The sequence below is a fragment of the Clinocottus analis genome, unplaced genomic scaffold (assembly GCF_023055335.1).
Source record: "Clinocottus analis isolate CAN_PGR_092001 unplaced genomic scaffold, fCliAna1.0.p SCAF_14, whole genome shotgun sequence".
Classification (NCBI taxonomy): domain Eukaryota; kingdom Metazoa; phylum Chordata; class Actinopteri; order Perciformes; family Cottidae; genus Clinocottus; species Clinocottus analis.
In genome coordinates this window covers 8048836-8076400 of record NW_027175865.1, presented here as the reverse complement: position 1 = coordinate 8076400, position 27565 = coordinate 8048836, and the positions used below count along the sequence as shown (strand labels likewise).

The 27565-nt window shown below is 41.4% G+C and overlaps 1 protein-coding gene across 3 annotated transcripts in view; it reads left to right on the top strand.

The window, feature by feature from the left end:
- Window positions 1–27565, top strand: part of atxn1a (ataxin 1a) — a 79823-nt gene that overhangs the window by 17407 nt on the left and 34851 nt on the right. For 2 of the 3 annotated variants that reach the window (XM_068574964.1, XM_068574963.1), the window contains exon 3: window positions 5350–5549. The exons of the other annotated variant lie outside the window; for it this stretch is intronic. The gene's annotated coding sequence lies outside the window, so the exon portion shown is untranslated. The remainder of the gene's footprint in view (window positions 1–5349; window positions 5550–27565) is intronic. 3 annotated transcript variants of the gene reach the window in all.

Below are 27565 nucleotides of genomic sequence, written 5' to 3'. Positions count from 1 at the left end.
AATGAAAGAGAGATGATTTTTCCTGTGTAAAGATGACACGGAGAACTTTCCACATAAATGTTTTCCAGCTTGAGCTTGTGTGTGTGTGTGTGTGTGTGTGTACAGTACGTACACAGTATGTAAGGAGACAGGGAGAAAAAGACTTGAGGAATGATCAAAAGCAGTAATTACTATGCATGCGTGGGCTACATATGTCTTTTGAATGTTTGGAATAATGTAAGTCAAAGAACGCAATTTGTGTGTGCGCAATCTGCGCATGTATGCCACTTTGAAGACGTGATTGAGTGTGTGTGTGAGTGTGTGAGTGTGTTCCCTGCAGGCCCCCCTCACAGCATATTCCCCTTATCCTGATTCTTGGATCTTAAGGGGGCCGATCAAAGCCGGGCTCCCCGCTACTCCTGCGTCTCCAGGCCCTCTGCGCTAACGCTGCTCGACGGAGGAATGCTGAGTAATTCCCTTAGGTGACAGCTTGTGCTCTGATGTTCAGCGTTTGGTGCACTCTGTCAACAGTCTCACACACATGTTAACTCCTCAAACACGTGTGTTCAGAGGGTAAATACTGTACATAAATGCAGCCACGCAAAAGAGAAATGGAGGAATTCCTTTCGCTGATGCTCGCGCAGTTTTTTTCTTCCACTCGTATCTCTTTCACACACTCTTCTCGAGCAGCAGTGTGAAGTGTGTGAGGGTGAGCTCTGCTCTGTATTTAATTCTGCCTCGCTTACATCTCAGTCACGTGTCACAGAGGTGTTTTTAGCTTGTGATGCATTACCCCGGAGAATACTCGTATTAGGGAAGAGGGTGAGGAAAGGAAGGAATGAGAGTACGTATATATAAATATGAGGAGAGGGAAGGAAAGGAAAGGAGGGAAGAATATGAGATCTTAGGAGAGAAAAGAGGAGGAGCGACAAAGTGAAAGGAAAAGAAGAAATAAGATAAGACGTCTTGATTCAAATTGTCTGCTTTAAGGGTGTACCAGCTGAAACATCAACACTGAGGGAATAAATGCTACTGGAAGCTGGTTTTCTCTCAACACTGCCACATTTTGTAACATTACAAACACAACCTTGATAGTTTGTTATCAAGTTGACTTTGTAAATTGCTCTGTGATGTAACATAATTACATCATGGCATTAAACAGATTGTGTTAGTCCATAAAAAGTTCAATGACATCAGGAGATGCTTAATTAAAGTCCCCACCTGTGGAGGCCCAATGGAGGGGAGTCAGAGAGGAAGTACTTGTAACACAAACCTCAGCAGTATGGTTTTGTCAGAAGGTGTTGACAAAATCTATCTCTGCCTTATTTATATGTTCGTGTGTATTTTAGCTGCAGTGCTGTCCACGATATCGCGGCTGTGTCCGTATTCAAACGGTTTGAACGGTAGTGGAGATGTCTGTGCTCATCAGCGGGGGGAATTGTGATCATCAGGTACAGAAAAGGACATTTGAGCAGATTTTAAAGAGTCCACTGAACTTTGACCTGCAGTGATTGAGCTGAGGGTTAGTGAGTGAGTTTCCTAACCAAGAGGTGTTTCATTTCTCTCTCTGTGTCTCATTGTATGTGTCGGTCCTCTCTTCTCTCCCTCCCTTACACTGATTTTCACCATTTGAATGTATTGAGCTTCACCCGCATAGTAGTTCACAAACAATATTGCGAGGCCTGGTTTATGTTTGAACATGAGTTCTGAAGAAACTGCTGAAATAATTAAAACAAGAAATAAAAAAAGATGTTGAGCATAATTGCAATTGCCCGTAGTGATAATAGTTTGCCATAATATTCAGCTATGTTTTGTTAAGTAAAAGCGAGTTAGTTGAGCAGTTTCACGCCTTTGCACTTCGATCTGAAACAGGTGCTTAAAATTGCTCGCACATGACGTTTGTGTGTCTCGAATGTAGATGTGAGCGGGTGCAGACAGAGTTCTGCTCATCTAACCAGCCTATTGTTGGCCAGATTGTTGCTGGTCTTGTTGTACGCAGCCAGTGAACCCAGAGCCTGCAGTGCAATCCAAGAACTTTGCAACGCTGCACTTTCCTCAGCCTTTGGAAGCCAACACTTATGACGCATTTTAAACCAGAAAGAAACAGCTTGTTTGTTGCAGTGTATCTTTTGCAGATTTGCCGAGTAAAAGTCTGTTTCAATTGAATTCCCTTCTGGTGCATTTGGTCTACTCTGTTCCTTTTACTCAAGGGTGTATTCTTCTTTTTTCCTCTTCTCGCAAAGGTACAAATACAGAACAGAGCCAGCATAAGGAAGGGCATGTTTTCAGAGCCCAACAAGCCCACAATGAGGCTAATAGTGTGTGAAAACACAAGCTGATTTGACAGCATCAAATAGGCAAAACCGTAATAAAAAATACATTTCTGAAAAGCATTATGTAATGAGCTCTAAATACCGGGAGTTGAGTTTCCTGTGGTCCTCTCCGTCGGTGTGAATGTTGTTGATAGTAACAGAAGCTTTAGCCAGACAAGCGAGGTCAGGGTGTAATCCTGCAAGATATATTACTCTGTTCCCAATTACACACACACACACACACACACACAATCACACACACACACACACACACACACACACTCACACACACACACGAGTGCCTCACCTATGGCTCTGTTGACAGCTGTGCCTGCTGTGCCTCTGACTGCGTGTGTCTTGTGTGTGCGTCGGTGTGCGCATGTGTGTCCGACACGGCCTGCGACATTGGGATAGCAGGCACGGGACCAATAGAAAAGTAGACTGAAGGGGCAGGGCATGGCTAGATAGGTGCACATTGAGATGTAGATACACAACACGAACGCACGCACACTCTGCACGCACGCACAATCAGGCTGACACTGTTATTGAGTGCATTGTGAGACAGAGGGGAACTGAATCCCAGGCTGCTGAGTAGGAGGAAAAACTTGTGTGTGTAAGTGTGTGCGTGTGTGCTTTACAAAGTGTGTGCACACGTTCGGACCACACTTTTTCATGTAACAGACAAGGTGAATTCAGGTGACCGCTCTGTCCCTGTATTTATTTCAACTCTGAAATCGAAAGATCAATATTCATGCAGGGAGGAGGCAGTACAGTGAAGGTTTTTAAAGGAATACCTCAAAGTGACAATTTGTACATCAGTTTTGCCCCGCGTGTCAAGTTGAAATCTTGAAGAAAACTGTTTGGACGGAGAATCCAAAGGTAAATTCTGTTAATGAATTGAAATAAATGGAGTTTGTGAACTCTCACACAACTTATACAACAACTCGAATGTATTTCCGTGACCAGTGTTTGTAATTGTGTCAATATTTCTGTTATAAAACAGTGCGAGTTGTGAGTTTTCCAGCTCTCACACATTTGTTCACTTATGTTGGGCTGGTGGCTCGGCTATTAAGCCTCCACATCAGTATTTGATGAACACATGAACAGTTACATGAACTCATTCTCTTTTATTCGCACACAAAGTTCACAAGCTGCACTTTTTTTTACATTTCGCAAACTATAATTTCACAGTTCTGTTCTTTAGGCATCGTGTTTGTTTGCTATGTTAGTTAAGTTGTTAAATCTACACTCATAGTACATGTGCAGTCCCTCCAGGCTAAATGCTTTTAAACCTTAGTGTCAATAACCTCAAGATTCTTTTGGTTTCGGCACACAGAAAAGTACAGTAAGCTCGAGCTAAAGTTGACTGTTTTCGTGTTGTTTTTGTCCCGTTGCAGGAGATTGTGGGTTTGTCAGTGTGTGTACTCTTTATGTGTACTCTTAATTCTGTGTGATCCTTCATATGTGTATACAAGGTGTTCCTTCACGTGCTTGCATGCCCGTGTGCGTGTATGTTCATCAAATTTGTCTCAACTTAGTACAAACAAGAAAACGTGTGTTTTAGTATCGGTGTCTGTCCCCCGGGGCCTCGCTGTCACCTGATGGACTGACCTTATTTTGAGTTGCCAAGGCGATGCCTTGTTTCAGGGTTCGACTCGATGCTCGCAGCACCGCCCCGTGACCTTGGGACGTGTCTTTGTCGCTACGGTAACAGCCTCCAGGGTTACTGTAAATGAGAAGAGGGTGTTGGTCGGGTGCACCAAGCATTTCTGTCTGTGCTTGTGCATCAAATTAGACACTTTACTGCGTTTATTCTAACCGGGGAACATGAACACCCTTCACACCTGGGTGATACATGAGACTGTGAGTGCCGTTGGAGAAGTTTGGGATTAAGTGCTTTGCAGTGAAGTTGAAAACAGGAGTTTGGGTGTGCTCCTCTCAGTATTGTTGCAGACATTACAGGATACAAAATACATTGTACTAACGCGCTTATTTTTGTCAGTCAGTGTCTATGATATCCCGCTAATGAAATGGCATTAACATAGTGTGTATTTAGTCGCATACTTTCACTGTGTATCAGTGCTTCAAAGCGATAAACACAAGCCATTAGAAGTTGAACAAAAATGAGATAACAATTTAAGCGGAGCTCTGTCAGGCTACGACCCAAACAACTGGAAAACCAAACAAACAGCATTTTGTTTCCAGAGAAATACCAGTTGCATTACCAGCTTTCCATTTTATCATAATAGCTCTCAGTTCACTTGAGGCATTTGGTCAAAGTGTCCTCACCAAGTTCGTGAAAGAGACCTAATTGCCTCCAAATAACCATGTTTTGATTTTCTTTTTTTGTACAAAGGATGCATGCCTCAAACCATTGTCTCATGTGGATAAACAAAGCGTGGTTGCCATGCTGATGGGGCATCAGTGTATAAATAGCATGAGGAGGGGAGACGGGAGGAGGGGGGGGAGAGAGAGAAAGAGAGAGAGAGAGAGAGAGAGAGAGCGAGAGAGAGAGAGAGAGAGAGAGAGAGAGAGAGAGAGAGAGAGAGAGGTTAAAAAATGGAGAGAGAGAGACCATAAGCACAGGCCTTGGCACATGCTGTAAGACAATTAATATGCATCAAAGGTTGACAGGTAGCCTTTATTAATATTTACACACAACAATGCAGCTTTAAGGTTTCTATGTATTTGATAGGATATTTTTGTAAGTTAAGTCTTAACTCTTATGAAATTGTCTTGCGGAAAAGATCAAGAAGTTCTGGATGTGAGCGAGTTGGAGGGCCGTACATCACAAAACAGTCACCGAGAGTTTACTTTTCTCAAGCTGCTGTTCTGCGCAACTGCCATTAAAACTGAAAGCAAATCATTTTGTGAAAAATAACACTTTGCTGAAGGTTAAGATGATGATTGTAATTGCGTAGCAGGGGATTTGCTTATCATGCAGTGATAATTGAGCTCACACAAGCAATTCTCATCACAGGAAAATTAATAGCAAAGGAGCAAAGAACCCTTTTAAAATGCTCTCTCGGTCTCAATGTGTTTCCTCGTATGTTGACAGCACCTGCAGACAGACAGACGCGGGACGACGTGGACCGACGACGTGGACAGACGGCGTGGACAGACGGCACAGGCACCAGCAAGCAGCGCTTCCCTCCCATTGGTGGAGAGATCCAGACAACGCACCAGGAACTGCAGCTCCTTTCGGTTGTCGGCAGCCGGCTCCGCCTACTCCCCAATCCGCTCTGCCGCTCTGCTCAGGTAGGATAGAAGACTGGTGTCGTCTGGGTCTCATCCATGTGATGCGTTTGGTTCAGTTCCAACCAACCGCGGTGCGTTTGCACGTTGGTTAGGTTCAAGCAGGGTTGCGTGAAAGCTGTGGATCAAACCAAATGAATAAAAAATGCTAAACTACTAATACGCCCATCTAATAACTTAGCATGAACGTTTTATATGCTTTTGCAAGACCATCTGGTAACCAACACGTATCCATTTAATTGCTGGAATTTCCCCTGACCGATCAAATGTTGTTTGTTGATTGATCGTATTCAAGCAGTTCCTAGTGAAGAAACCAGTGACATTCTGTGACCACAGAGTAATTATTCAATCATGATCTAACACTACAAGCGTCTGTTTCTAAATGTTCCTCATTATTCATTACATACAAGCTCTAGTTACAGATGTAGCAAAGTGTTGGTGAGTGACAGCATAACCTGCTGTCACTCACCAAATTAGATTTTCCATTTATTGCTAACCGCATTATGACTCACCAAGCTGTCCAAAGCATAATGTACTCATCATATAGCGGTCCATATAGCATCATGCTTTCACCCGTCGGTTCCTTAGAATAAAGGCAGTGTGAACACATAAAGAACCAGAACTGAAAGGCAATGTATCTATATATGTCTTTTTTTTTTAGGATGTCCAAATGAGCCACACATCCAGGTGTCAAAGCGATCTTGTACAGCAGCCAACTTCTTCTGACAAAATACCAATCATGTAAAAGTCTTAACAGGAGCAAGTATTAAAAAAAAGCAATAGTAAATGTTACACAATATTAACATTTTTCCCAGATTGGAAAACGTTGCACTAAATATTGTATCTGGCTTGATGTTACACTCTGATGCTTGTGTAGCTGATTGTCAGTAATATAGTTAGAATAAAGTGTAGTCTGATGGGCTTATGGGTGTTTGTGTTGTGTTTTTCTGTGGCCTACAGATAATACACTTTTCTGGGCGGGTCTGAGCTCCTGTCCCCCTTCTTCCTCTCTTCTTCCATTCATGTGATTTGTCTTTTCATATATTCTTCTTGTTTTTTTTGACCCTCCCAATTCATGTCCCTCAACTTTCTTTTCTCCCTTTCTGTTTGTGTCTCTATCCATTCTCTATCTGAGCTATCTCTGTCTGTCCTCTTTTCCTCCTTTTTGTATCCTCATCCTCCACCCTATCTATTGTAGCTCCTCCATCAGTCCTTTATCTCCGTCTGGCCAGCTGTCTGTTGAAGCTCCATTCTCTCCTATGAGGGAGAGTAGAATGAATAGTAGGGCTTACTGAGAACAGCGAGGAGGCCAATCCCCTGCCTTTCGTCTCATTGAATCCATCTCTTACTCCTCTCGTGTCTTCTTGTGTCCTCTCCTCTTGTGTCCCCTTCTTTCCTCTCCTCGGTTCGAAGACTCTGCTGTGACCAATCCTAGGTCCTCTGCTTCCTGCTGCTCGCTCTTCCATGTGTCTGAGATGGAGAGTTGCTTTTTATGGAAGATGTATTTCAGGTGAGGGAAAGAGATCACACATCAAAGGGCAGACTGGATTTATGAAACCCAGATAAGTGTAATTGGTTTTTAAACAAATCACTAAACCCAAAGAGAAGTGTTTTCTGAGTCTCATCTCAGTAGCTGTTGACAAAACAGTTTGTTGTTCATTACCCTTCAGCAATGTGCGGTAATACTTGACTCATAGACAGCATCATTAGATTCTGCTAAGATACTTTAGTGAGCTTGGGGACTTATTCAACAATTATACAAATATGTTTTGAAGTATGGACTAATTAGTTTACTAAATTAACTTTGTACCAATTCAGAGAGGAGTAGCGAGGAGGGGCATAAAATAAGAACTTCTTTGAGAAAGTACAAAGGAAAGGTATGATTTAGATGAAACAAATGCCAGAACAGTAGATCATTAAATTAAAAGATGGAATATTAAGTTGTCTTAAAAGTTATTTTTGTCATGTTTCTTTCTCACTCACATAAATTCAACTTCTTCCTGCCCTTCTTTCCCTCCTTGTCTCCTCTCCTATCTGTCTCCTCCTTTCTTCACTCATCACTCTTGCTGAATAGAAATTGCACATCAACACTGCGTGCTTCTTTCTGCTTCCCTTCTCTCTTTTGTAACGTGACTGTTGACAGTTGCCTTTCTTTGAGCAGAAAGCTTCAGAGATGAGCAGATGGAGTCCTGACAATCTCGAAGCCCCAACAATGACGCTGGGCGACGAGTCGCGGCGATCAACACGTTTCAGAAAATAGCTGTTAATGGTGGAACCATATACATTCTGTCCGTCCTCTGCATAGGCGATGGATCCATTTTTGTCTCGCTGTCTGTTGAGGATGTAGAGTCGGAATCCAATCACATCATATTTCATCATTAATATAGCAGGAGACTATTACCTGTTCCAAGATATGGTGAATTAATGTCTATCTGAACAGACACAAGTCCCTCTCACTCTGTGTGTTGTTATCCCAGTTTCTCCTTGCTTTGTTTACATAGCCAGACCAGGCAAGCATGTTTTTAGTGCATATTAGCACATTTTAGCGTACCCCACTGGTTAGCTCACGGGAGACGCTCTGCACCACTCTCATATCCTATTTTGCTACATAAGAAAAACTAAAAAAGGCAAACTGTTTTATCTGATGGAGGGGGAAGATGAGTTGACGAAGAAAGAATCTGCTTTGAGGTCTGGTGGTGCGGCAACTGGTACTTCTGTATCTCTGGCTAGACGGCAGCCGGAGTGTGAAATATCTTCTAATGTTCTTTGGGATCTTCGCAGGCACCTCTTGTCACCAATATCCCTGATGCTCAGTAGATGGGTACCATTGATGCTTTGGGTGGTTTTAATCCCCAGCTGTAGACCCTTCCTGTCCTGGACCATGCACATCCCATGCTAGTTTCTAATGGTTGCAGTCCGCATACTTTCTCTTGCCTCACTGAAAATCTTAACAAGAACTTTGCACGAGAATGTAGCCCTCTTAAGTCTCCTTATGAAACACAGCTGTATTCGAGCTTTCTTCACCAAGATAGATAAGTGCGATGACCATGTCAGATTGGTTGTGATGCTGATACCCAAGAAATTAAAGCTGTCTTGCTCCACCTCATGTCCACTGACGTAGATGCGGGATGAGTACAGTCGTAGGTTGTTCTCTGAGCACCACTCTGTAAGATTGTTGATTTCCTCTCTATATGAAGTCTCATTGTTACTCGTAATCCGGCAGATGATGGTCGTGTCATCCATAGACTTCGCAACAGAGTTCTCTTTATGTTGAGGGCAGTTGTGTAGTATGAACAAGAGGGGGGAGGGTTTGGCCAGGGTTATATAAAAAACAACATTAACCAGAAGACTTTCTTCTAATATTGGTTTGTCTCCCAATGTCTATGATACTAGAGTTAAAAACAGCATTTGATTGTGAAACTGGGGGATGGATTACATTCTTTCCAAAAACTTGAAGCTAAAATGTATTTAGACCTTGCTATTGCTTTACTACTTATTTTGTATTACCAGATTGAGTAAAATGGCCTGCTGTGGAGGATTGAACAGAAATCAGGAACTGATAATCAGCCTTATCTGTCTGCTGTTGCACTGGAAGCGTCACATTAATCTGCTCATGAAGTTTCTCACAGTCCTGATCAACTGTTACTTTAAATATTCTCTCTGTGATATTTTAGATGCCAGGAAAAAAAGTAAACTTGTGTATGCCTTTCAAGGGAAATCTGACAGCTTTATATGGATTCAATCAATTTTCAGAGATTGATTTCTTTTTTTTTCCATTTGAGACTGAAATTACTCCCACCCACTCTCTTCGTTAGACTCAATGCAGCCTGCAGCAACTGCTCACAGTAATCTCAAAGATGTGAAATTACCAATTAACCCAGCAATGCTCTCCATAATAAAGCTTCACAGGAGCCTTTAGTTGTCCAACAATGCCAGTGAGTATCAGTCCTTGAACAAATGCTCAATATAAGGTAAACTGAGTTGTTCCTGTGGTTTGATGTGAGACTGCAGCACACTAGTTTATGTGGATCCAGCAGCCTACTAAAGGTTAACACCATTTAAATGTCAGACATTACAGGAATGCATTTCCACTTCACGCAGGTTCCTTGGAGTAAGGAACCTGTTCCATTCTGTGCCTTCAGAGGGTTAATCAACCTGAGTAAAAGGAGAGCTCCCCCTTTCTCCCTCTCTCTCTGTGTGTGTGAGCACGGATTTCCCCTTCTCTGTTTTCTTGTAAAAGCTGCTCACTGCTTTATTTGATCTGGGCCCTCGCTCTCATAGTAGAATTGAATTGGGTTTGGAGAGCAAGACACACACATACACACACACACACACACACACACACACACACACACGCACACCCACACACACACATACACACCTGAGACTGCCAAGTTGCTACGGCAGCTTGCCCAGAAGGAAGGACGGAGAGAAGAGGTGCAGCTGCAAAGTAAAATACATGAAGACGGGGAAAGTGGTGAGAAAAGGAAGAGAGGTGACAGCTAATACGACAGTAATGTAATAAAAAGAAAAGAGAGGAGAACTTGCATCTTTTAATGAATGTATTCTCTTCTAATGGCCACAGAGAAGGAGAAGTCACTGATTAAATCAGGACAGTTTTTCATTGATTCTTCTCTCTCTCTCTTTCCCCCCCCTTTGTCTTGTGTCTGATTTGTTTCTTCTGTGCTTTGTCACCGCCCCCCTGCAGAGTCTCTCACTCAGTCTCACTTTTGTCTCGGCATCTTTACTTGTCGTGCCTCCCCTTTCCACAAACACGCTCTGCGACACGCACATACCGCGGCTGTCGCCGCACATTAAAGCATTAGTTAATTACCTCGCCCAGTGTCGGCGAGTTCATCGGGAGAGCGAGAAGAGGAGGCAGAGAAACAAAGAGTGGTGGAATGAATAAAAAACACGGAAATGGAAGAGTGAACCTGGGACTGTCTATTGTGCTTGTGCTCAAAACTCTAAACAGCAGAGAAGAAAAGAACACAATGAAGTTCTACTCTTGAAGATAATTCATTTGAATGTTCTCAACCAAGGGCATTCTGGGAAGTCAATGAATCGTTCTGTCCAGCAGCTATCTTGTTGTCATGCGCTTTGTATTATTTTTTTTTTTCATAATTACATAAGCTGCAAAAATGTTTGACCTAATATGTGCCAGGGAAAGCTTGTGGGAAGATCATGTGTTCGGTAGCGTGTGTGCATTCTCATCTGTCCGTCTGTCTTTCCGTAGCTAATCTGGTAAACCACTGGGCCCATCGGGCTAGTAGTTTCTGTGCTCGTTTACGACTGTATGCTCAAGCACCTCTCTCGTGGTTGCGCTGGTTCCAAATTTTCGAAATGTTTTGCAGAATCTTGAGCATCTACGGATATAATCCTTCCCCCGTTATGTTATGATCCACCAAAGTTAAACGCGATACGAGATATGGTGAATAAAACCTGTTTTTGTCATCTTTGCTATCTTATATATTAGGGGAAGCCGGGAGGGACAATTGAGTGACATCCAACTTTTCTTTGTTTGGGAGGGGAAGAGATGCACCTGGCACAGATTTGCATTTTACTGAGTGCATTTTTTGTTTTTTGTATTAGTTTTTATTAATTAACATTGAAATAACTCATGATGCAAGTGTGACTCAGAGCAAAAACCTGAGAAACTGTCGCACAAACCCTTTCGCGAGGTTGTAAAGCCCTGCAGCACGGCAGCACAATGTGTCTTCTGTCTTTCTCTACCACCTGACAAAGCAGTTATGTCATTACATTTCAGAGAAATTATACTCTTTCTGTTCTGAGAACCACAAAAAAAAAGAATTCAGTATAATGAGTCTTTTACATTAAACTTCTGCAACAGCTCCTTTAAGTTTCATAAACAAAGGCAAGCCTAATATTCATACTAATATAATATAGTCTAATAGCTTCCTCCATAGGAGCTAATCAGTGTGTGTGTGTGTCTGCATGGCTTCACCACTGTGTTCCATCACACCATCCTGATTCTGTTTGTTATGTTAATAAAGCCTATAGCTTCTCCTGTGTGTGTGTGTGTGTGTGTGTGTGTGTGTGTGTGTCCACTGTGCAATGCGTGGGCTTATGTATGCATGTATTTATGTATTATGTATGTATGTTAGAGACACAACCCTCAGTTGTTTGTGCACCACAACATGCCGAATGCAGATGTAAGGAAAATGTAAAATGTCATGTGGAGCTCTGGGGAATCGACTGAAATTTGGCCAGATGCATGAAAAAGCATGTTTCTGTAGGTCATAATGAGCCATACATGTGCTGCAACGCACCGTGTGTCTGTGAAATTCAGCCTGTTTGTTTGTGTGTGGGAATGAATGGGGATGGACGCTTGTGTCTACATTTTTGTGGTGTTCACTGTATCAAAGCATTTAAAATTTGTATTAAAGAGCCAGAAGTGGAACTTAAGAAATGTGTGTCTGTGTGTGTGTGTGTGTGTGTGTGTGTGTGTGTGTGTGTAATTCCGCTCTGTGTGGGTGCCATTATTCACATCAGCGTGCTTGTCTGCTTTCAGCGTGATTAATCCACTGTCCTCCTAACTCCGACCCACTTTTGTTGCTCTCTTCTTTGTTTGCTCTTGATTCCCTCCTGCTTTATAGCATTAAGCAATGAGTAATGATGACTGACATCATCTCTGGCGAGGCTAAGGCCGACTAATTGGCCAGAGCGATCTTATTGCATTAGATGTTATTCCTTCAGGGTATTCCTTGTCCTCCGCCCCCGCTTTGAAAGATATTCCTCATTGTTTTCATGGAGCAACTTATTGCTTTTGTGTGGCATTAGGTTTGGTGTTATTGTATTCATGGTATGAATTCACCGATTAGATGTAACCAGGTTGTGGAATTTGCGTTCTTCGATTGATGGTTTGTGCCTTTTAACTTGAAAAAGGTCTCATGTTAAAAGCTTTGATTGCTATCGAGCCTTGACTGGTCTTGTTAATTGCCATTATCTACAACACACGTCTCAGGAAACCTCAAGGTTATTACAAACGCACTACGGGGACACTAATACACCACTGAAATGTCTTTGGTTATTGTGTGGATGCTCTGGGTGCTCGTGTGAGAAAACAATAAAGGAAGAAAAATGAAGTTGCGCTTTAGATTTACTAACAGCCTTGAGAGGCTTTTTCCTCCGCTCATCTCTCTTACCCTCTCTCGCTGCCCTCTCGGTCTTCTTCCTTTCACAGCAGCCGCTCTAAGAGCCACCTATCCAAGTGAGGCAAAATGATTATAGTAATGGATGCTCCCTACTCCAACCCTTCTCCTGCTCTCCGTCTCAGTCACTACTCTGTACATTCTGTTCTGTACATTAATGTGGCACTGGGGATGCCCTCGTGCTCTGCAGCTTAATGCAATCATACCTCCAGTATAAGTGCTCAAAGAGAGACAGAGAACCGGTAAGAGAACGTAGGGGAGATCTGAAGGGGACGGGTGGGTGGCGACTGGCAGAAGTGATCCCATCAGAGGATGATAATAACCTGCAGACAGCACTGAGAAGCCATGCAAATGATATAATTTACAGGTTTCTCTTCCCAGTCGAGGTTTCTGTGCAGTTCCTTGGCACAAATGTCATCCGTACCATCATGGAAGTACTAATTTCCTGTCTCCTTTTAACTGGCGGTTTGATTATGATAGTCTTCAAAGCTGGTATGTACAGGACGCCTGTCATCATGACACGCCTTAACTATTAGCTGAAATGGTTTTATGAAATGCCCTGGACAATTCTTTGACTTTGGACTTTAAAATGTCAAACTAAGACTACAGATTTGTTGCACCGATAAGGTCACATTTCGAGAGCAACGTTTTTTTTAAATAAAATAATGAAATGAAGAGAGCAACATAGAAAAGTAGTACGTATATTTAGATATTTTAATGGATGCCTGGATGTTCTGAAATAGCAGGCGTTCATGACGGCAAACCCTTTTCCTCCAGGAGCAGTTGAGCTCCGTTCAGCAACTTCAGCTTTTAGTGAGATGAATGGGGATGGTCTTTGTGGGGCCTGAGAAGTCCTTATGCTGAGACCTATAGATAGCTTATTGCTTTTACAACTAGGCAGCATGATAAAGTACCATCTTTCTGACCACCCACGCTCTCTGTTTGCTCTTCATATTTCCCTCTGTGTTACTCTGGCTCTGTGCCTTGTTGCCGCTCTAATCTTCTTCTCTTTTTTGTTATTTTTTCCCCCTGTCCTCAATTGTGTTTTTCTCTGCATGGCTCTTTTTTAACTCAAGTTGTTGTTGCCACTCTCTCCTCTTGTCTCCCCATCATCTCCTCCCCTCTATTTAATAGTTAGCAGCCACTGCTTATTAATGTTATTTATTTCAATTTCTTTTTCTTCGGTGGTTGGCATTGTTGAGCAGACTCTAAGTGGTATTTGTGATTGGATGATATGAAACCTTTGCTCCCACTGTCTCTGATAATAATCTTGAGAAAACCAGCCAGCTCGACAAGATGCCAAGAGAGAAATAAACTAACCATCAAGACTGCTTTTGTGCCGTAGTGATGATGTTGATACCATATCTGACAGGGTAACGCATACAGACATATCAGAAATCTGTAGTGTGCATGTGGTACTCAGAAATGTATTTCTATATCATATATAACACTATATATTAGTCTACAGTAGTAAAGGTTTTGCTGTGTTGATTCTGATTGGTGTTCTCAAAACATCACACCATTATTCTTGTACGGTAAAGTGCTGTAGATACCTCTCCACACATAAAAGGATTGAGAACCGCAGCATAAGTGGAGAGTATATAGTGATACTCATAAGTGGCCATCCATCAGCACTGTCGTTCAAAATGCACCGACAATCTTGTGATGGAGGAAGGCTTGGTTTGGGCTAATAGCTCACTGAGCCCCGCTAGTTCTTCTTCATTTAGGGCAACGGATTGAACTTGGGGCTAAAGCGGCGCCCTGTAGCTTCCTGAATGCTAGAACAATAGCAGATGGGCTTCGGCTGATGTTGAAGGTTTTCAATGAGATCCTGAGAGATTATCAAATGTATTTCGTATAGTGATAGCCTTCACTAGGCCTTCTTTCCATCAGAAATCTGTTTTTATTCTGGTGCTCAGGCTCTTTTGCTTTCTCAAAGATTTCTCGAAGGATAATTGTATTATTGTTTTATTTGCAGATTTTTTTTTATGTGATTGATTATTAAACTATCTGATAAAATGTCAGAAAATACTTAAAATGCTGATCGCAGATTCCTATAACTTAAAGTGACATCTTGAAATCATTGGTTTCATCTGACTAACGTTCCTAAAGCTATTAGGTGTAATGTCATATTGGACAAAGCAGCATATTCTGACATTTGAGAAGCTAACACAACTATTTTTGTGACAATAAAACTTATTGATGAGTCGAGTAATCGTTTTAGCTCGAGACCAGACTGCCCATGTATTTGCCCAAAAGAAAGTGCACAGGGTTTAACTCTTACTAACTAATAATACATTCTGTATACACCATCAGTTGCTGACTTACACTAAAGAAAATAGATATTTTCAGTCCGTCACATATTTTCACCCTCTCCTCTAAATACAATGTCTTTGTGAGACTAAAGTCCCCGGACCTTTCATAAATGCATTTGCACAAAACACCTCCTCTCAGCAATAATTCAGTGCTGTGGTGCTACACTCTGGTGGGACTTCATACAGTATGGTGACAGCCTGAGATAAACATACACGTCGAGGGAGGATAGATCTGGTATAATGTTGCATTCATTAACAGTTTGTGAGCATTAAAAGGAAACTTTTATATGACAGCCAGGAATATAAAAGTGGGTCGCCACGGTTGCTCTAATAATGATTCTGTGTCTGTATTGCACATTCTTCCAAAAGAATTTAAACATTAGTAGATGATGAAGAGGGCGTAACTGACCTCATCCATTTATTGTACTAGTTAGTGATTTACTTGCTGTAGGAAGGAGGAACACTCCTGTCTTGGTTGTGCAGCGATACCTCACAGTGTTTTCTCACCACGACTCAAGAATAACCTCTGAGCTGGGAAGTCTCGAGGAGGGGTGTGCGTGTGTACATGCAGGCACAGTATGTGTGCAGAGGTGCGTGTGTGTGTAAATACGTTTGGCAGCAAGGATTACATAACAGACGCCTGCTGCTGCAGGTTACCGTGAATGACAGGAGACACATGTAAATCATTACAAACACAAACGTGCCGTAGCGGCACGTACGCACGTGTGTTCTCGCTCTCTTGTCTCTGCATCGGATCTGTGTGACCTGCAGCCTGATGAGCTGAATATTTTCATATATATATATATATATATATATATATATATATATATATGAAAGAGTTTAACATGGGCCAGTGCATGCAACTCATCCCACCACATGAGAAGGGTTGAACAAACTTGCCAACAAGACTCTGAGGAGCAACATGAAGTTAAACAAACACAAACATAAAGGGACATGCTGTCCACCTAAACACACTGGGATCCATCTGTCTGTTTCTATGTTCAGGACTATTGATTTCTGTTGACACGCACACGGCAGCAGTAGCAGCCATGGAGTTTTTTTTGCTGCTCAGTTTATTGTTTGTCTCTCTCAGACGCTGAACATACTGGACCTTGTAAACTTGTACAAAGGAGAAAAAAAATATTGTACATAAAGATGTAATGCAGTCTGTGTCTCAGCCCTTTTCCCTCTCCTCTCTCCCGCTGTACTGATGAATCTACAAGCTCTTGCACACACACACACACACACACACACACACACACACACACACACACACACACACACACACACACACAGAAAATAGAGTTCATGGGCGAGGATGACGTGCCATGTATGGAGGACACACGGGTCCAGTTTGGGCACTGATTCTATTCTAAATGAAGTCTGTGAATTATTGAAACGCCTGTCCTCTTTCTCTACTCCCTCTCCTTCTCTCTCCCTCTCCCTCTCCTTCTCTTTCTCTCTCTCTCTTCTTTCCCTCTTTAGATCTCATTTTTCTCTTTCTCACAGACTCTTATCTTTCTTGTCCTTCCTTCTTTTATTCTCTTTTATTAGATAAGCGGTCAGATTGATTTGTGAACCAGTAGTTCAGTGACTGTGTGTGTGTGTGTGTGTGTGTGTGTGTGTGTGTGTGTGTGTGTGTGTGTGTGTGTGTATGCATTTGAGTGATATTGGTTAATCCAGTGTTGTCCTTGGGGAAAGATTTGGCCCATATTACAGTCCGCTATTACTGTCTAAAATCTCCTGTGCATTGAGTCATTATTTACTATTGCGTCGTCCTCACTAGCATTTTTTCATAAGGGTCCACCCTGCTCTGCGAGAGCAAGTACAAAAGGACACAGAGATGTAAAAATACCTTTATATTTAGATTCAGTTTAGTGCCAAATGCAAAGCAGTTCATGCTATCATCATTATTTAAAGAGAAAATAGCAGCTTAAATATACCAAATCCTATTAAAAGTATTGGTACCTTTTATTTTACTTTGTATGTTTTGTTTCCTACAAAGATGAATTACCAGCTTTGCCAGTCGAAAAAGGATCCTTCTTTTTTGTTTTTCCACAAGATTAGCCAAAAATAAGCCGCTTAGAGACAAGATCATTTCACAATTCACTGATATGAGAACACTTTCCTCAATCAGTTAAATAAGGTAAACAATCTACAGCACTGTATGAAACAAAAGAACAGACAATTTCTAGGTTTAACATTGATATACAAAGATGAATCCCAAGTTGTTTTAGATAACTTCGGCCTATAAAACATATTCCAAGCAGGTTTAACTTGTTTTTAAACCATTAAATGTTGATTGACACTCACATTTATTTCCGTCCAAGATGTCGGCGTCCTCTGGTGACATGGTGTTCTACATATTAGTCTGTCTATAGGGAGGAGGTTATTTATTAATACCTGTTTTGTGTTTTTTAATTTCAAGTTATTTGTCTGGACTGCTGTTTGTTGTTGTATCATGTGCACACTGGCGTATTCCTAACAGCTGAATCATGTGGTAATAAAACATTTCATCTCGAATCAAAGTACAGTCAGTGAGAAAGAGAGAGGTGCTCATTTTTAAGATGAAGGGAATATTTAAATGATGACAGTGAAACACACACACACTACCATCCCATCATCAAACAGACTCAATAGAGGCCAGATTACACAATTTACCACCAACTGGTAATGACTGATCAGCCGGCACAGACATGTGAGAACCAGTGGGGAAATACTTCTACACATATTCTCCCCTCTCCCCTGTGGTTTGTCACCCTGTGATCGCCGACAGCGGCTCTGCCCTCTACTGTCTGGACCTGCCTGTCACACACACCTCCGGATAAACGTCCCAGATAGAAGATAACTGTGAGGTGGAGGGCTGCCCGGCAATTGTGCTTTCTGTTTGTATAGATGTAGGGTCATTTCAGTCGCATATTGGAGGGCGGTAGATGTACATTGTGGCTCAGTTGGCAGGAAGAAGGGTCTCTATTTTGTTTTAGTGACAGAAGTTGATGAATGGTGCACTAATAACCATCGGGAATGTGTGCTATGTTGAGCATGTCAAATAACAGCAGCTGTGTCTTTCTGCTGGTGTTTTATAATTCAAGAAGAAGACAGAGACGACAGCCATACAAATGGCCATACAAATTCAAAGATGTACGGCTTTTCTTTATCTTGTATGATCAATATAATCAATATCAAACATCTTTAGTTGCAGTCAGAACACTATCTGACTTTGAGGGCATGTAAGGACAGTGTCATGAGAATAAATCATCCAGAAACCAACATCAAAACCATGAACAGGAATCTTGAGTGCGTCTTTGGATTGCTGGTATTTCTTATCCCATGCCATCTCCCTTCCTCCATGTCTCTTCCGCTTCTCTGACACAGTTTCCTCTGTCCTCTCCGCTCTTCAATATTGATTTGAGCTGTCATTGGTCCACTTATTTATGAGACCCCTCTCTGTTTTTTTTCCTGTTGGCTCGGGTACAATTCTTCTCCAGTCAAATATCTTACAGGAGAGCCGGAATTTGTGACAAAAACAGACAGTGACAAATATGAATAAAAATGAATGGTACGTTTTCAGCGTATGTACACGCATGGATGTTTTACAGCCCATTTGCTTTCTCTTGTTGTTGTTGTTCTCTCCCTCCTCCCTTTTCCTCCCAGAATTGCAGCCAAAAACTCTTTCCCATAACCTCTTCAGACCTGTGTGTGAGTGTGTGTCTTTGTGTGTTTCTGCACAGAAGTCTTAAATAAGAGACAGATCGAAAGGCATGCACGCCATGTACACACAACCACTTGACTGTGCACAAACACACACTTGTACGCAGACACATGTACAGTACACGCCTCATTGCACAAGCCCCAGGGACTAGTGGAGGAACTATTTCCTGTTTGGGGCTGGGGGGGAAGGGGAAGTAGTGAGGATGAAATATGACGTAACAACAGTGGTGGTCTTCCTGTGTGCTCTGCTAGGGCCTGGGTGTTACCCAAAGTTTACTTTTCCACACACTGACCACTGTACAGCTGCCATTAGCTCTGTGAATTTATTAACCCGGGGCCTGTTTAAAATGGCCTGCCTGTTATAAAGGTCATATTTGTCTTCAGCACAAACAGTCATTTCATTCATATACTTATATGCAGTGAGTAGAAATCGAATGTGACCATGGTCAATTATTAACTTTTTTTTTTTTTAAAGTGCCTGATCAGATGCCTAGTCTTGCTTATTAAGTTTTGATTGAATATTTTATTTAGGTTATTATTAGTAGTAGTATGTGTTTCATTCAGTCAATCATTACACACAATACAATAAGTAAAGCCACAATCTAATATACGACAATAAGAAAAGTTATAGGTATGAATGCTTATATATTTATATCCTAAATTGTTATCATTGAAATCAGATAATTAATTGGATATAAAGAAGAAAAAATGAATTTATAATAAAAATGTATATATATATTATTATTATTTTTATTTGTAAATTATTGTAAATAAATAAAAAAAGTGTAAACATTCTAATGAAATTAGCATTTCTAACATCTAAACTGAGGATTTAATTGTGGCTTTTAATGCAGAAAAAAACCTATTCTAAGGTTTTCTACTTGCCAATGCCATTATGTCGGTGTTAACTCTACATAGAAGAACACATATATCAACCCTATATTACTATAAATCCCAGGAATAATCCAGCCTTAAGAGTGTCAAAGTATTACAGTCTGGAAATAATTATCAGCAATGAGTTAGGTGATGGTTACAATAGAAAAGATGGAATTACAACAGTCAGGATGTGAGCTCCAGCGACTTCCTCTTGAGGTGTGAAGTCATCTGCTAAGGACAGAGACAAGGTAGCACCTCGCTTATACGTGTGGCACATTCACCTTGAAACATGGAAATGAAGGAACATTCACACACCTGCGTATGAATAGATTTTACAATATTATTGAAAATTATACATTATAATATAAGAAGATTGTCGCCTTATTGTAATTTTAATTCAGTACATCATTGGGTCTAATTTGGACATTTTGCAGTGAGATGTCTTTATTCATTTTAAGAGATTGATTAGTTACAGATCAGTAGCTGCAGGGAGGGCAAATAAAGAAGTCTGTTCATTAATATCATCTCACAGTTGACGTACAGTGTCGCGTCAGTACTCGTTATCGCAGTTTGTTTGAATCTGATATATGCAGTGAAAATACTAAGTAACACTGGTTACCTTAAAATAGACAGGAACGCCATACTTTTCCTCTCCATAGCAACAGTTCGCTGTTGAGCGCCGACTTGGAGTTGATAGAGTGGATTCTCTCAGCACCATGTGTGTGTGTGTGTGTGTGTGTGTGTGTATGTGTGTGTGTGTGTGTGTGCGTGTGTTCGTTTATGCGTTCGTGCCCTGTATGTCTTTCTCTCAGTGTGACTTTGTTTTTTTGTGGATGAAGATTTCCAAGACCTGTTTGTATGATTCAATCCAGTGAGATTTTGGCTCCTGCTAATCATGTTGTAAGCTGTCAAACCCCCAGAGGACCTTGCCACATATATGATTAAGAATCACTGTATGCATACAAATATACATTCAATACATTTTTTAAATGATACATTTGTGTTATTTTTCTCTGTGAACAAAATCCTATCAGTCCTAATACACACAACAAAACATGCCGTGTATTCACTGTATAAGATTGCATTCAATTACCTTCCTTTAATTCGTCATGTACATGAACCTAAGAACCTAGGAACCGAACTACTGTAGATGACGTTGTATCTATTTGTAGCTGCAGGGTAGACACAAACACACACACAAAAATGCATGCACAGACACACAAACACACACACACACACACACACACACACACACACACACACACACACACACACGCAGTGTGTAGTGCCAGGCACGGCAGGGGTTGCATCTCTCCAGATGGCGGGAGCCGCCCACACACTGCCAGTTGTTATACAATATGTATTGTATAACAGCAGAGAGCAACAGGCCCCCCTCCCGGTGCTTGGAGAAGCAACACACACAAACACAAACACATTCAGTCATTCAGCCAGTTCACACAAACACGATACACGCACAAGAAAAAAAACATACGGCAAGGTTGTTTTTTTTTGTTTTTTTTTACAGTATCCACTAGATTAGACAACCAGCCTGTCACTCACCAGGAGCTCTGGCAGTCCCCCTGATGTTAAGTCATTCACATATTCATCCAGTCATCCAGTTAAATAGCCTGATCTGTCAGCTGTTCACCAGTGAGATGGATAATCAATTTGTCCGTTTGCTAGTCATACAGCTGTGCAGTGAGTTAGACAGCTGTTCTGTTAATCAGGCAATCAGCCATTCAAACAGCTGGACAGTCAGCCAGCCAAACACAAATTCACTCACATAGTAAGGTTAGTAACACTAGTTTTCAGTCCCGGTTAAATGCCTTTTTATGTTAACTAGTTTACTAACACAAATATAGTTTACCTACTACTGACACTTCAAAAAGTGTCACTCAGTGTAGCAGGCATTCAGTATTGAATTGTGTTTTTGTGTTTTTGGTCTTCTGGCATAAGAATCTGGAAGATGAGCTGAGTTTCTGGTACTCGCTTGCTATTGCTTTAGTCTGTTTTTCTGTCTGCCTTTGACTTAACTTTGAACACCAGCTTCCCTGTTTTACCTCAGCTTCACTTTGTTTACTTACTTTCTGTCTCCTGTGTCTATAAGTTTTCCTTAGCCATCCGGTAGATAGAACTCCAATCTTTGCCAGTATATGTTTGGTCTTTGAGTTCTACTGTCTGTAGCTATTCGGTAGTGCTGAAGAATGTAACCTTTCCAGAGAACTTCCCAAAGTGGACATTAAGCAGGTCTGTGTGTGTGTGTGTGTGTGTGTGTGTGTGTGTGTGTGTGTGTGTGTGTGTGTGTGTGTGTGTGTGTGTGTGTGTGTGTGTGTTTTAATGAATGTATAGTGATTATGCTACCTTCATCATCTCTTTATGTCATTGGCTCTTTCTCTGTACCCCTCTCTTCCTCTAGCTGACTTTTTCCTTTTAAGTCCCATCTTTCTCTCCCTCTTCCCTTTCCCCTTCTTTCTGTCTTTCTCAGTTTACACATGCTGTCTTTGTGTGTTTCTCTTTGTGTGTTGGTTAGCCTAGAGGACCATGTGATGATGTAAGACAGTGAGCAGTGCGGAATCCCCTAAACACACATGCACGCACGCACGCACGCACGTACGTACGTATGCACACATGGACGCACGCGCGCACGTATGCACGCACGCACACACATGCAGTTGAACACACCCATAAAGAGGTTGTTGCATAGAGAGTGACTGGAGCATATAGGAAAGTTTTCTCTTCATTGCTTTTACTGCAATAAATTGTTGTAGTGGCTCCCCACTGTGCTCTAGCCTTCAGCCCACACACACACACACACACACACACACACACACACACACACACACACACTTATTGGTAGCTCGCACATTGAGCCTTTACTTTATCTCTGGGTGTGTTTCTCCCCAGCACTTTAAGTCTGAATGGCAGCAGTGTCAGCTTTATGATCACACTGTTGAGTGTGTCTATGTGTGTGTGTGGGGAGACTTTATGACTATAACCGGGATAACCTCACCCAACTTCCTACCGAGCAGGAGACAGTGAAATAAGTTGGGAGTTGTGGAAGGTGTGCTTTGCAGATACAGAGAGGTGAAGGGCAGTGAAAGTGTGGAGAGACAGATGGAGGAAGGGAAGGGGGGAACAAAGTGTGAAGAAGGACGAGCACGGCACGGAAAGAGAGTGATGAGAGGGAGGGAAAGGGAGAGAGAGGTAGGGAGATATTTATGTTCAGCAGGAGATAGAAAAGGAAAACGTGTTTTCAGTCTGATGTGAATCATGAATATTTGTGTGTAATTTTTCTGTAATTTAGGTTTTGTCATTGGTAAAATTCATCAATTATTGCATTTACTAATCCTGCCTATGATGATTAAAGCAGTTATTACGTCAGTATGACATTTAGAGTAGATGTAGCAAATGAGGAGGGAGGACAAATTGACTGAAGAATACAAATACGTAGGTTGCAGGTGGAAGAGGATGGAAGTAAACGGGGATGGCTGAAAGAATGTGAATGACAGAAGAAAATGGAAAGGGGGATATAAAAATACATAATTTTACCGGGCCTTAATGGCATGTTGACTTTCATGCAGAAAAAGAGATGGACTGTGTGGGTGTGCATTATGTTTATGATCCCAATAAAATATCACCAGTATCCCGATAAAGAGGACAGAATGTACACACACACACACACACACGCACAGAAACTAAGAGCTCATGGCAGCAAGCCATAATGACCTTCTACCAGCCAACGCCCAGTCATAGTAATGATGTCATCCGCTGTCTGTCTCTCTCTCTCTCAAACACACAAACCAACACACACACACTCTCAAAAACCAATATCCCTTCTTTCACGGCACTCATCAGACCTTCAACACAACAGTGGAGATCGAAAGGGATTAACATCGAGAAAGTATCTCCACTGAAAGTTTTTTCACACGCAGTGAACGTGTTTTCAAATTGTTGTGATGTATACATGTACACACACCTAATTATGCTCTTTTCACTGGAGTTTGATTTGTCACAGTAAGAAAAACACATGTCTTTTAAAATAACATTAACAATGTCACAGTGGGAGAGCGAGCCAGCAATCACAATAGCAGCCAAATTGAACTGAGCCAAAATTGATTTTATGATTTACACCATGGGCTTTTCCCACTGTGGGGCGTGAAAAGGCTCTGTCGCTTGACATACATACAGATTCAAGAGATTGACAGTTGACAGTTCTGTGCACGTCTGTGTGGCAGGTACCATAAGGATATGTAACTTATCAAGCTTGTGTCGTATAACAACAAAAAATATACATGGGCTAGCATCACTTCTGGTATTGCTAGAAACATCAAATCTGTATGGAATGGTCATGATGTTCATTCAGTAAATTATGGTCCTATAAAGCAGGGTATGCTTTTAGGCTGATATTTTGTTCATAGAAATGCTGCAGCAACATTTGCACCACAGCTAGAATTTAATTTTAAATTTGATTATATAAATATGACAGAAGTGCTATTAAACAGCACATTATTTACTACAGCTCTTATACCTTTGATGCGCGGAGCAGCCATCTTGGATTTTCAGGCCGATGTTGGTGGGGATTCACTTTCCGATTGGAAAACTTGTAAATTCTAACTTCCCAGTTCAAATGTAATGCATTGTATGGTTTTAGCCAGGTTTGATGTACATTGTTATGTTCCTGTTCATTATTTGGAAATGTCAAAAAGTTTGCTGCATTTTTTCGTGTCAACACAGCTTTGAACAATGTGACTCAACTGCTCTGTAATGTTGACTAGCGCCAAGCATTTACTGTCAGAGTAATGTCAAACCACTTACAGCAGGAAAAGTATGCACACTATCAATCACTGGGAGTGCCCATGTGCAAACGTGCGTGTGTGACTGCTTGTAGACATCAATGTGCCGTGTGTAAGAACAGTTCCCATGTAAATGTAGCAGAGCCTTTAAAAACAGAGAGGTTATAAATAGACGTGGCTCAGCGTGTGACTGCTGAAAAGAACCCACACTCTTAAAGGAATATGACGCCCATTAATGTTCCTCTTGTGTGGTAGATTTCAGTTACGTTAAAGAGACAGTGTGTAAGTTTTAGTGGCATCTAGTGGTTTGTAGCAGGTTGCAACCCTCAGTTCACCCCTCCGTTTCCCAAAAACTGTCTGAGAACTACGGTGGCCTTTAGGATTTGAGTACAACTACTCTTAATTGCTTTTAAAAAGATATATATATATATAGATATATATATATAATTTTGAAAAACAATACATTCATAACAGAATAAGATGTCATTTATAGTTTTGATATTACAAAATAGTGTTTCTAGAGAAGCAACAGTTATGTTTACAGCAGCAAAGTCACAATATAAAGTAAAGGATCTACTTTTATTTGCATACTGTTTTTTTTACACTAAGACATAGCTACCAGGTTGCATCCAATTTGCTCCAGAAGTCTTGTAAAATAAAACAGCTGTGCTGTTACTAGAACATGAACCAACCTTTCTTCCTGAGGTTATTGCATGTGTGTAGGATGTGCTGCATCAACATACTTGTTTTCATCAAAAACAGAGTGTGCACAGTTGCTAACGCTCTGTCAGTTAACCAATTGAGTGTGGAATTGAGCTGCGTGTAAAACATCCTCCGAGTGCTCATTTGACAAGTGCATTCAGTGCGCAATAGGCCACACATGAGTAAACTGACTCGGAGGGCCGCAGTATTACCGAACCCGCAAGTGTTGGTAGCGAAGGCGCTGGGGGGAAGGTCAAATGAGGAAAGGCAACAACGAAAAGGCAAGCGAGGGAGACGACTGGTTGCTTGCGAAAGACTGAGACAAAATGAGGGTTGGTGAAAGAATTGAAGAAAAACCGAGTTAACAAGGCGTATAAGAATATTATTTCCCCAGACCGAACAGCCCCAGTAACAACCACAGCAAATAATGAGTCTGACTTTATCAGCCGTGCAGATTAGAGATAAAGCCATGTGCAGTGCACATTTTCATGCTGCCAACTCATCTTCGAAGCAGGGAGAGGAAATACAGTGGTGTTTAGATCAGACTGTACGTTTTCTCACAGGGAAAAGGTTTGTAGAAAAAACAGGTTTGTATATTGTATTGTCTTCATTTCTAAAATATTTGATTGAAAAATAACAAACTACATTTGTTTTACTACAAAATGAATAGGACATATATATATGCCAATATCATCTGTACTATCATATATATATGATCATTGATAAGAGCAGTTTAGTTCATTATCTTAATGGAATGGCAATTTGGTTAGATCACAGAAGGTAGCCGGTTTGATCCCCGGCCTCCTGCAGTTCGCATGTCGAAGTGTCCTGGAGCAAGACACTGAAGTTGCTTCACTGCTCATGAATATGCTTAGAATGGTTCAAATGCAGAGGTCAAATTTCATGTATGTATGCAAGTATGTAAATGCCCATCATAAGTTTAAGTTGTTTTTTTTTTTATCTGCTTTGATTTTGCTACATGCACATGGTGTATTGTATACTGGCTGTGCAAGCATATTCGACTAGTATCAGGCCGCAGCTTTTCTCCCAATACGTCTTAATACAGTTTGTCTAATTTCTTCCCCTTTCCTTTTAGCAGTTTTTTTCCTCTGTCACACGCAGCCTCCCTCTCTCTCTTCATCTGTCTGTCTGAGTTTCTGGTGTATCATTACTTTGGTTCAGAGGACGGTAGCACAGAGCTCGTCTCCCAGCAGAGTGTACGAGTGTGTGTGCGTGTGTGTGCGTGTGTGTGTGTGTGTGTGTGTGTGTGTGTGTGTGTGTGTCGTACTGGTGTTGGTAGCAGCATCTCAGGAGTGCTGCATTAGCCTTTGAAGATCTTAGAGTGTGTGTGTGTGTGTGTGTGTGTGTGTGTGTGTGTGTGTGTGTGTGTGTGTGAGAGAGATGCTCAGATGAGTTCCTTTTTCTTTTATCAAACTCCGCATCAACTCTGTTTCTTTGTTTCTTCTTTTTGTCTTCCGTCTCTTTATTTTATTCATTCTCTCTGTTATCTCCCCACCCTCATCTGCCACGGCATATTTTTTTCATTTCTGGTTCTCTTTTCTTTTTCTTTTAAAAATAAAATCTATCTTTGGTTCAAAGCTACTCTGTTTTCTTTCTCCATTGGTGCAGTGTGTTTGTGTCTGGGTTTAACTGCTTTTGATACGCTCACTTCTTGTGCAGACAGAAATCGAGCTGGGCTACCATGCACATTATTAAATACTCATTGATATACTGTAATGTGACAAACCCCGCAACCAACAGCCCGGCTTTACATTTCAGCTGACACACTTATGTGAAAGGAAAAGAAAAAGAGAGTGACTCGCCTTCAGAGGACACATGACTCGGACATGAACGTGTGACCTTCCCTTATGAGATGGCATGTTGAATGAACAGCTCTGTAAGTTCGGCCACAATCAGCAAAAGATTTCATCTCATTAAGCGACTCCATTTTTCTTTTTGTAATATGTGATCTCAGTGGAAATAAAAACCCTCACCGTAGCAGTGACATTGTTTATGTATTAACCTATACAGGGACTACCTTAGGCATATCTCTACCTATCATTTTCTCAGCAGTGGTACGCAATCACAGTTTTTCATCTCAGCCACGTGGAACTAACCATCAAATCTTTTGTTATCATCAAAGCACCATATTTCTTTTCCTGTTCTTCAAAGACACAAGTAAGACAGAGAACAACATTTCTGTCGGAATCTGTTTGGAACGATAGCAGCAAGAGCGTGTGTTTATGGTATTGTTAATAGAGCTGCGGTGTAAGAGGGCTTCCAGCTGTGGTGAGTGCTTTCTAAGTCGTGGTCGCTTTATATTCCCTGTTCAAAAAATCCATCCTCTCAGAGGCTAAAATGATGCACGTTTCCTCCTGACTATAGGCATGGAGAAATTATGATACAACGGATGTTCGCTGTCGACTACAATGGGAACTTTCACTGACACA